Consider the following 11,682-nt stretch of genomic DNA (forward strand, 5'->3'; position numbering starts at 1 on the left):
TTTTAATTTTGGCTCTTGGGTCTTCATTGCTGCATGCAGGCTTTCTCTAGTTGTGGTGAGTGGGGGTTACTCTTCGATGCAGTGCTCGGGCTTCTCATCGTAGTGGCTTCTCTTGGTGCGGAGCATGGGCTGTAGGTGTGTGGGCTTCAGTAGGTGTGGCACGTGAGCTCAGTAGTTGTGGCTCATGGGCTCTAGAGCGCAGGCTTAGTAGTTGTGGTGCATGGGCTTAGTTGCTCTGCGGCATGTGGGATCTTCCTGGACCAGGGCTCGAACCCATGTCCCCTGTATTGGCAGGCGGATTCTTAACCACTGCACCACCAAGGAAGTCCCTGAGGGACTTTTAAAGCAATGTTCAAACATAAAATAGTTCAAATATTAACTAGAGTGATGGTTGTATGATCCACATGTACTTATGTATCATCAGTCTTAATGAAACCTCTTAAATTATCTTCCTTATTATATATTCAGCTTGTGCCTTTGCCAGTAATTAAGTTAACACAAAGTAAGAGTAATCACCTCAGGTAACATCATCACAAAGCAAGATAATTTTAGAATTTCATAAGTCTAAGACTCCATCAATTACAAGATACACTTAGTTTAAGGTCAGATTTTAAAGACAAGTACCACCATGAAATAACCTTACACATCCCAATTTCCAAAGTGTAAAACTTTTTTTCAAAATTGTATCTTGGATTTGAGGCACTACTATAATATTATATTCGAATGTGATTTTTAAAATCCATGGCTAGAAATGTACATAGATTAAATGTGGGTGATTTAGCTTACTTTAAAAATACCAGCATAGGGTCTTAGTCAAATCAAAGAATATGGGTTGACTTTGTAATGGCTTAATGACCTAAAGATAGATATATATTTTTTAAGCTTTTCATGTTTTTATTGCCCAATGGGACTATTCCTAGTTCTGCATTTTACTGAAGAATGGAGTTTGACTTCCCCTTGTAATTCTTTTAAGATCTAAGCAATAACTGAGGCTGTGAGCATTTCAGCAACTACAACAAAGCTTTACAGCAAATATGACATCATAAACTGTGACTATAGCTCATATTTTTGGAAGGAAAGATAAGTCTTTGAGCTTGGATGAGAGATCTTTAAAAGAAGAAAAGTCCCTTGGATTCCATAGACAAACTTGTATGAGGGGCCAGAGACAGATGAGAAATGGTTCCTTAGGCCCCAGTTGGCACTTTCTCCCTCACTTCTGACTTCAGAAGAACAGACATGAATGGGGTTGGCTAGTTAGGGAATCAGGTCCTCTTTTAGAACTGACAGAACCAACACACACTGTTTAAGCCACAGGTCTAGAGATGGATATAAGATGTCATACTAACTGTTAATGTTGTTTGGTTCTCTGTGCTAAGCTCCATGCTAAGTGCTTGAAATCTGTTACCTCACTTAAGCCTGGTTAACTATCCTATAGATAGTCTTACTATCTTTACATATTAGGAATTAGAGAATAAGAGGTTGATTGTCCAAGGTTATACCTAGCAGTTTGAGCTGTGACTCAGCCCAGGCCTGTCTGATTCTTAAGCCCATACCTTTGACCTCTAGGCTGTGGCTTCTGGCAGTACTTTTGGACTCACTCATTCAGACTAACCAAGAATCTCAACCTGCCTGAGATCACTTTGAGCTAAATATGAGTAAATTAGCATAAAAATCTCCACCATCTCTCCCTTTTAATATATGAAAGGATTAAAAAAAAAACCTCCACTTTATTCTGTAATGCAACGTAAAAGGAAATTATTTTGGCAGTTCCCTAGTTTTAAGTTTCACCTGTCAAGCAGTTGAGAGTTAATAAAGTTTTAAATTACTTATCTTAATCAGTAAAGTTACCCTCTGTTAAATCTATCAAAAATATTCTATAATCTCAGTCAAGGTGGTTGACAAAAGTGAGGCAAAATAGTGACATATTAAGACTAGATAGCTGAGTAAATTGAGTTTGAAAAAAAAAATCCTGTCTTCCATTAGATATAAAAGATAAGAGTTTTTTTGAGGGAAAAATGCTGGGTTATTCTGAATGTTTATACATTCCAGGTCCATCATGTCATAAAACAACATTCTTCATTTGGCCTATGAAGACCTGCTCAGTAATCCATTCACTTTAACAAGTCTTGTTATCAGGAAGGGGTTTTTAACTAACCTAAACTCTTCGGCCTGCAGTTAAGCATGCTTTCTATAGCAGTTAACAGTTTATATGTGTATAATTTTGCAAAAATCTTATATCCAGAGACATTTTTATATGCCTCTAAATTCTTAGTCTTCTGAGAACTGAATATTCTGTTTCCTTGACCTCTGCTGTCATTCTGTTAGTCTGTGGGAATGAAGAGATTTATGCATATGAAATGGAATATGCATGTAATAGAATGCCTTATAAGCTTACTTTTTAAGGGATAGAAAGTGGCAAGTTAACTCTAAAGTTTCGTGCATTAAGCTTGCGTTGTATTAGTTTTATGTTTTCATTGCTGTGAAAACAGTCAAATTTTCTCCTGTGGAAGAAAAACTACTTTGCAAAGAATGGCTATTATTCATAATGTTTCACTTGTATAAGTAGGGTGATAAATTTTTTATTGCTCATAAACTCCTAAAACAACTGAGCATCTTGAGTTAACTCCTTCTTTCCTGATTATAAGCTATTGAACTGAATATTATTTATCATACTATAAAACTATAAAACTCTGCCTGCTTCCTAGGTCTTCCATTGCTTTTTTTTTTTTTTTTAGCCTTTTCCCTTAATTGCAGAGAACCCAAAGACTGTGTTTTTTGTTTGTTTGTTTTGTTTTTTTCCCACCAAAACAACATGACCAGAGCTTCGTGTAGCTCTGTTTGTGTAAATTTTCTCCTGGGCCAGCAATGGCTGGCCTCTTCCCATATCCTAGCCAGTCTGTCCCAGCACAGCTGCTTTAAATAGGCTTCCCTTGGGGCCTGGCAAGATGATGGAGACGTGTTCACAGTCAGGAGGGCAAAACACAGAGGCACACAGGCCATATTTTATTGTCATCATAACACACTTCTCAGTCACAGTCACCAGCCACTTCCTAAACAGGAACTAAGCCAGTCACTTTTTTGTCTCACAAGCAGCCACTGTTAAATTTATTTTGTTATTTTGACATATTTCTGACAGCAGAAAGATAAGCATAGCATAGTACAAATGGTTGAGTGCTGTAACATCAAAACTCACAGACAGCCTGGTGACATCAGATGAGGGTACAGTCAAGCTCAGTGGGCAAGCATTGCCTATGGTGACAAACATCCTTTACTGCTACAATAAGGAGGCTTGATGGGCCATTATGTCCCCTTTCAAAATTCAGAAAGCCCCCCAAAAAATATCCATGAGTCAACAACTGCTGAGTCATTCAGCAGGCTTAAGGCATATGTTTTACACCAAGAGAACAGACTTAAACACCAAGTACCACCTGACCATGACTATCATGGGAACAGGTCTCAGCAATAAACCCATGAATTATCTGGCCCACGCTGACTACTCTCACAACACAGTCTACCCCTTTGATGTGACTGTCAAACCCCAAGCGTGCCCAACAGCAGGAGCCACAGACAAAACAACACAGGAGCAATAACTCAATGTAAGTGCCTTTAGTCGCTTCTCAAGACACCGAGATACAGCAGGCAACTTACTTGCTTTGGGTATCAGGAGCTTGAGACAGAAGGAGAAACAAAGTTCACCACTGTTTATTTTCAGGATATGACAACTGAGAGAATTGTAAAAGTTATTTAATTGTTCTTTTTAAATGTATAGATTAGAAGTTTAATTCTGTAGGCATATCCCCTATTGATACAGTAAAGACATATTAGCAAGGAGGTGTTTTGCTAAATGATAAGTGCCGCTTCACAGCCCTATCTAGGACACTGCATGTTTAACTTAGTTAAATCAAGTCTATTAAGCAGTTTTGTTTAAGATGTGGGAGCTTATTAAAATTTTTGGTACTTATTCAAATCACTTATAAATAACTTGAAATCCATATTTATAATTCTAGTCAATGTCTCTCTATTCTACTCAATATTTATAAGTCATTTTTAAAATCTCAACTCTTCAGTGGGTATAATAAATAGTATAATGACTAAATGGACAAGTTCTGAAATCAGATCTGGATGCATCTTGAGATGTATTAATTGTGTGACTCTGGACAAATTTCTGTATCTGTGTAAGCTTTGTTTTTCTCATCAGTAAAATAGGATTTAAAAAGCAACATCTATCTCACAAGGATTTTTGGAGGATTAAATGAGATAATGTTCATAAGACTTGCACATGGTATACTATCAACAAATGGTAGTGTAGCTTATTCAAATTTAGTTCGTTAAAAATGTCTTAGGGACTTCCCTGGCAGTCCAGTGGTTAAAGACTCCATGCTTCCACTGCAGGGGGTGCAGTTTCGACCCCTGGTGGGGGAACTAAGATCCCATGTGCCACGTGGTGTGGCCAAAAAGTTCAAAAAAAAAAGTCTTAAGATCCAAAATAAGTCTCATTCAGTCCCATTCACACAACTTTACTCAAATACATGCCCAGGTAGTCCCCCAATACCTATTCTCTTTAAATTAATAGCATGTACATATTTCTTTTTGAATATATTTAGAGATTCACAGAATTTCAGAGTTGGAAGAACATAACCTAGACCAGTGCTTCATTTAGCAGGTGAAAAACGCGGAAGCTCAGTGAAGTTCGATGATCTTTCCCCACAGTCGTCTCCTAACCCAGGTCTCCTAATTGCCAATACATGGTTCTTTCTGAGACAGTATGACCATAAATGAAACACTTTCTTTCATACCTTTTATATTTTAGGCGCCAAAGGTTTTTATTTTGTTGTGGATGAGCTAAATAGGTCTATTTATTTGTTAAGATAGCACACTTTATGTTTTCTGTCTTCAAAAAGCAATGGCTTTTCGTTTGATCCAAAATAAATACAATGGAGTCATGTTTCTTTAAAAGAAAAATCTTAAATCTAATAAATGCAGCCGAGAGTGAAATTATATTACTGTTTTTAAATGATGTCCTTCACTATCAAAAAGCTAATCACACATAGGCGGACTGAGTCGTGCCACTGTCTAGCACTTAAGGCAGAATCTGTCATAAACCCTGATGAAGCTACTGACTCACCAGTGACTGGGCAGGGACTTTGAGCTGCTCCCACCCTCCTTTCTGTGCCTCCCTAATGCTCTTAGAATGAAGACAAAATCCTTAACCTCAAGCCACAAGACCATGCAAGATCTGTCCCCTGCCCACTTCTTAGACCTCTCCTCACCTATCCCTGCTACCTCTGAATTACTACCCAGCCATCCCCCATTTTTCCAGCCCTTTTTTCCCTGGCTCTCTCCTGCTACAAGGCCTTGCACATGTTCCTTTTACTCATAGTGTTCTTTTCTCTCCTTCTTACCTAGGTAACTCATCTTATTTTTCACATCTCGAGAGATGGATCTCTCCTCTAACATCTCCAACTGGTTCAAAACCATATTGTGGAATCTTGTGAACCACATACTTCTCTTTCACAGAATTTGTCAGTTGCAATTCAAATTTGTGATTATATGATTAATCTGTCTCCACCGCTACACTGAAAGCAAATGATAGTGACTATGTTTCTGTTCATCATTGTTTCCAGGGCCTCTTTGCCCTGTGTCTGGTACAGAAGAGAAGTTCAAAAATTATGTGTGGATGTTAGTTAAGTGACTGAATACATGAATGCATGACTGAATGAGGAATGAATGAATAAATGTCACACGCTAGACCTGCATACTTGTTGTATTGAGTTTATCTGAATTGCTTCCCCCCAAATTTAATCTGATAGTACAGTACATATGCAAGTAAAATCAAGCATATGAAACGAGAAGAAAGAAGAAAGAAACTAAAAGAAAAAAATCCTCTGTTGCTCCTTATGAGTACAGTAAACTCTAGATTTTGACTATATCCAACCTTTCCAAGGTAAGTATGGGTTACTTGGATTAAACGTGTCTGAATGAGACACATGAGACTAGGACGCCACCTTGTGGTTTATTTTCACATTTATCTTTTTCAACCTGCTTGGAACTTTCCTGCTTCAGAAAAAACCACCATTAAAAACTACAGCAATATTGATAAAGGAGGCAAGAATATACAATGGAGAAAAGACAGCCTCTTCAATAAGTGGTGCTGGGAAAACTGGACAGCTACATGTAAAAGGATGAAATTAGAACACTCCCTAACACCATACACAAAAATAAACTCCAAATGGATTAAAGACCTAAATGTAAGGCCAGAAACTATCAAACTCTTAGAGGAAAACATAGGCAGAACACTCTGTGACATAAATCACAGCAAGATCCTTTTTTGACCCGCCTCCTAGAGAAATGGAAATAAAAACGAAAATAAACAAAAGGGACTTAATGAAGCTTAAAAGCTTTTGCACAGCAAAGGAAACCATAAACAAGACAAAAAGACAACCCTCAGAATGGGAGAAAATATTTGCAAAAGAAGCAACTGACAAAGGATTAATCTCCAAAATATACCAGCAGCTCATGCAGCTCTATATCAAAAAAAAAAAAACAACCCAATCCAAAAATGGGCAGAAGACCTAAATAGACATTTCTCCAAAGAAGATATACAGATCACTAACAAACACATGAAAGGATGCCCAACATCACTAATCATTAGAGAAATGCAAATCAAAACTACAATGAGGTATCACCTCACACTGGTCAGAATGGCCATCATCACAAAATCTACAAACAATAAATCCTGGAGAGAGTGTGGAGAAAAGGGAACCCTCTTGCACTGTTGGTGGGAATGTAAATTGATACAGCCACTATGGAGAACAGTATGGAGGTTCCTCAAAAAAAATAAATAATAGAACTACCATATGACCCAGCAATCCCACTACTGGGCATATACCCTGAGAAAACCATAATTCAAAACGAGTCATGTACCACAATGTTCATTGCAGCTCTATTTACAATAGCCAGGACATGGAAGCACCCTAAGTGTCCATTGACAGATGAATGGATAAAGAAGATGTGGCACATATATGCAATGGCATATTACTCAGCCATAAAACGAAACGAATTTGAGTTATTTGTAGTAAGGTGGATGGACCTAGAGTCTGTCATACAGAGTGCAGTAAGTCAGAAAGAGAAAAACAAATACCGTATGCTAACACATATTTATGGAATCTAAAAAAAAAAAATGGTTCTGATGAACCTAGGGGCAGGACCGGAATAAAGACGCAGATGTAGAGAATGGACTTGAGGGCACCGGGAGGGTGAAGGGTAAGCTGGGACAAAGTGAGAGAGTGGCATGAACATATATACACTGCCAAACGTAAAATAGTTAGTGGGAAGCGGCCGCATAGCACAGGGAGATGAGCTCGGTGCTTTGTGACCACCTAGAAGGGTGGGAGAGAGACGCAAGAGGGAGGAGATATGGGAACATATGTATATGTATAGCTGATTCACTTTGTTATAAAGCAGAAATTAACACACCATTGTAAAGCAATTATACTCCAATAAAGATGTTAAAAAAATAAAAACCTACAGCAATAGAGAGGAGTGGAATTTTTGCTCATCTAAATATTGCTTGCATGTCATTATCCCAAAGACTTTATTCAAACATTATCATTCATTCCTTTTTGTTTTTTATTTTAATGAAATATTGAATTGGTAGAGAAAAATGGTATATGTGTTATAAATAATCAAAGGAGACAACACCTGTGTACTCACCACCCAGCATAGCACTACCAGTACTTTGAAAGAGCTCTGTGTGCTACTCGTTGAATCCTTTCTCCATCTTCTCTATTAACCAGGCACACCCACTATGTTGCTTTATTTATAGTTTACCATCCATGTACATATCAGTAAGCAATAGTTTTCATTTAGCATTTTAAAACTGCATATGAAATGAGATCATTCTGGATTTGATTTGCCTTTTAAATTTAGTAGTATTTTTCTGGGATTCATCATGTTGCTAAGAGGAGCTGTGATCCATTTGTTTTCACCACTCTGTAGTATTTCATTTTATGACTATACCACAATATATTTAGCTCTTCTACTCATTTTTTGTCTTTTTTTTGTGGTACGCGGGCCTCTCACTGTTGTGGCCTCTCCCGTTGCGGAGCACCGGCTCCGGACGCGCAGGCTCAGCGGTCATGGCTCACAGGCCTAGCCGCTCCGCAGCATGTGGGATCTTCCCGGACCGGGGCACGAACCCGTGTCTACTGCATCGGCAGGTGGACGCTCAACCACTGCGCCACCAGGGAAGCCCCAAAGATTAGTTTTAATTAAATAAAAATTATACTGAAGAAAGAAACACTTTCACAAATCAACATGCTTATCCAATAAATGCAAGTATGTTGTGTTTGCTGTTAAACTTATTTCTTAATTGAAAGTTTTCCCCAACTTTCTGAGGAATTTGGTAACCTCCAATAAGCAGCTGCTAGGATTGACTCTCACCAAAATTGCATAAAATGCATAGAGTTCATCTATTCATTAGAAATAGAACCTAAGATATCATACAATTCCTTTTCCCTTCTATGGAACACTCCCCATGAACCACCCTATTTGTAGAGACTGCTCTAAAGAACACTCCATAGTGCCACCAGAAAATTTGTTGTAGCTGGGGAGTCTTAAAGAATACAGGACTTAGGCTGGGCAAATCCAGGCTGGAATCCTGGTTTCCCGACATATTTGTATGACATACTCGTATAACTTATAAATAAGTTATAAACTTTCTAAGTTTCCTAAACTACAAAGCAAGGATAATTGTAAGAATTGATTCTAATATTGTGGATTCAGCATTCAAAACCATAACTTACACAAGACAATACACAAATTATTAAAAGTACTATATTTATATTGTGTGTATTATAGAAATTCATAGAAATAATTTAGAAATTCATCTAAAAGAACACAATAAGAGGTAGACATTATTCAGGATGACTCAGTTTAATTCTTTTTCCGCTTTCTGCTCTCAGCAGAAAAATAGCGGTGTGATTCATAAAAAATAGTATTATGAGGGGTTAGCTTTCAAGTGAAGTCCTAGCAATCTACTTCTTGGTTTAATTGATTATTTAATTCATTGGTTTAGCACCAACCATATGTCAAGCACTATACTAGATGCTGTTGAAAGTCCTTCCCTTCCTTCCTACCTTAGTTACTCTCAGACATCCTTTATAATTCTAGTATTTGTCAGCCCAATCAAGGTCCACTGTAGTAGCCCAACCCTGGGTGAATGATGACTATTTATTTAAATAAAGTAATTTGACAGGTCCAGAAATATATTTTTGGTGTACAGCAAATAACCCCTGCTGTATTTTGTGCAGGTTAAATAATTTCTATTCCTTTACCCTTAAGGAGCCTCTTCATATATGGACTATTTCTGCAGACAGTCCTTCAGCATTTCCCACTCTTCGAAAACACAGAAATGGAGCACAATATTCTGGCTCTATGAAGCAGTAATTTTATACTATGTGTAGGTTATGTGATATATTTCTGTGTCTAAATGACAATGTCATGTAGAAAAACTGACTAAAAATAAGAGTAGAGGGAATTCCCTGGCTGTCCAGTGGTTAGGACTCAGGGCTTTCACTGTGGTGGCCAGGGTTCAATCCCCAATCAGGGAACTAATATCCCCCAAGCTGTGCAGCATGGCCAAAAAAAAAAAAAAAAAAAAAAAATTACATTAAAAATATAATAAATAAATAGTGGTATATATACATAAAAACAGTAGAATAGATAAAACACAAAATGGATCTAACCATAACAAAATAAAACTCCATTAAAAAATAAATCAAACAAGAGAAATATGCTACTGCTATTAATGACTACCCTGCAATCTCCAGACTCTTTCTTCTTTGACTTCTTTGACCTTGACTTATCCTGACTCTGCTCCTTCAGACTTTCCTCCTTTGTCCTCTTCTAGCCAGTCAGGCCTGCAAACCTCCACTCTTCATTTTGCTGTACTCAATCTCTTGGCATGCGTTTCCATTCTTGAGGGTTCAGTTCTCAATTCAAAGATGAATCTCCTCAGAATCTATCATCATTAGTCAAAAATGTCAACCCATGTATAGGACAGCTTCACTTGGATGCCCTCTCTTTAGTCCAAACCTAAATGCAACTTGACTTCCTGCTGTGCCTCACTCTGAGTCAACACCCTTTCCAAATTAATAGGCCATAATCAAAAGCTTCATCATTTTCCCCTTTGATTCCTACTCAACTGTGATAAACAGTCTTACTGCCCTTTCTTACCTGTGCATACAACAGTAACTGGCATGGAGTAAGAATTACAGAAGTGTTTGCTAAATCAGTGAATGAATGAAGGAATGAGTGACAATAACTCTGTGAAGCATGCATGGAAGCTAGTAGCATCTCCATTGTACAGAAAATGATCCAGAGGCTCAGAGAAGCTGAGTCACTTTCCCAAGGTAACTCAGTTGATATTGGCAGACAGGATTATTTCACAGTCTCTGGCTCCTGAACAAGAGTGTCTCCTTTGCTTTCCTAAGACCTCTTTTTCTTCTCCATATTTGCTCTTCTGCAATATCTAGTTATTGATAGGTTTGCTGTCTCTTTCTCACACTAGTCCAGACCCTCAGCACGTGGAGTCATGTTTAAAGCAACAGAGTTGCTTACTGTGGTCTGGCTTCCACTGGTCTATTCTGAACCCAACAGCTGTGTCTCACCACCCATCTTTACTTACTCTCCTTCATCTTCTCCTTGACCTTTTTACAATATCCTGTTCTCTTCACTGATACTTCCTTCTTGAATTTCTCTGATCTGGTTATAAACTCTCTTACTGCTCCTTTGCTGTTTTCGTTATAGTTATTCTACTTCTTCCCATTCTCCTATAATATATACTCACCTTGGTTTATTACTTGGTCTTCTGTCCTTTTTCTAGATTCTTTTTTTGAGAGAGCTCATATCTTCTCAAACTTCTAAGCTAATAGCTCCAAAATCCCTGCCTTCCTAAGTTCCACCCAGTATTTCCAACCACCAATTTACCTGTGCTGCCACAGCTGGGATCCAACTAAACTTACCTTCTGTCCCAAGTCTTTTTCCCCACCTCAACCTCCCTACCACTTTTCATGCCACTTCAACTTTACTAACCACATAGAACACAACTCATAGTGTCATTACTGATTCTTCCCTATTATTCTTAAGCTTTTCTATCCTATCAAATACCAAGGCTTCTTGCATTCCCGTTGTAACTCCATAGATTGCCTTAAGGTCCTCCATAATCTGGCTGCACTAACCTGTCTTACCTGGACCTGCACTGTTCCCTAGCAAGGTGCTCTTCTATAGCCAGCCTGGTACAGCCACCCTGGATGCCCAGGCCTTGGTCATCCTGGATCCCCTAAGATTAAATGCCCATTCCCACTTTCTCAGGCTTTCCGGACCCTGCTAGCCTCTAGGTTATTTTGGGAACCAATTTTCCAGTTCTATTTTCATTCTCATAGCCACCTCTTTCTCCCTTCCCTCATTACATATTTCAATTATTTGAAGTACTTACCACATAGCAAATAGTCGAGGAATGGTGCCTTTGTTTTTGTTAATGGTGATAATAATAAGAAATATATTTCTGTCTTAATTCCTCGGTGAAAGACTCCTTAAACACTTCTGCTTTTTCCTACCCCCGGGACCATTAATAAATACTCTTCCTTTTCCTCTTCCAAACCAGTCTCAGCACAGCTAAAA

Source organism: Hyperoodon ampullatus, assembly GCF_949752795.1.
Source record: "Hyperoodon ampullatus genome assembly, chromosome: 12".
NCBI classification, from domain to species: domain Eukaryota; kingdom Metazoa; phylum Chordata; class Mammalia; order Artiodactyla; family Ziphiidae; genus Hyperoodon; species Hyperoodon ampullatus.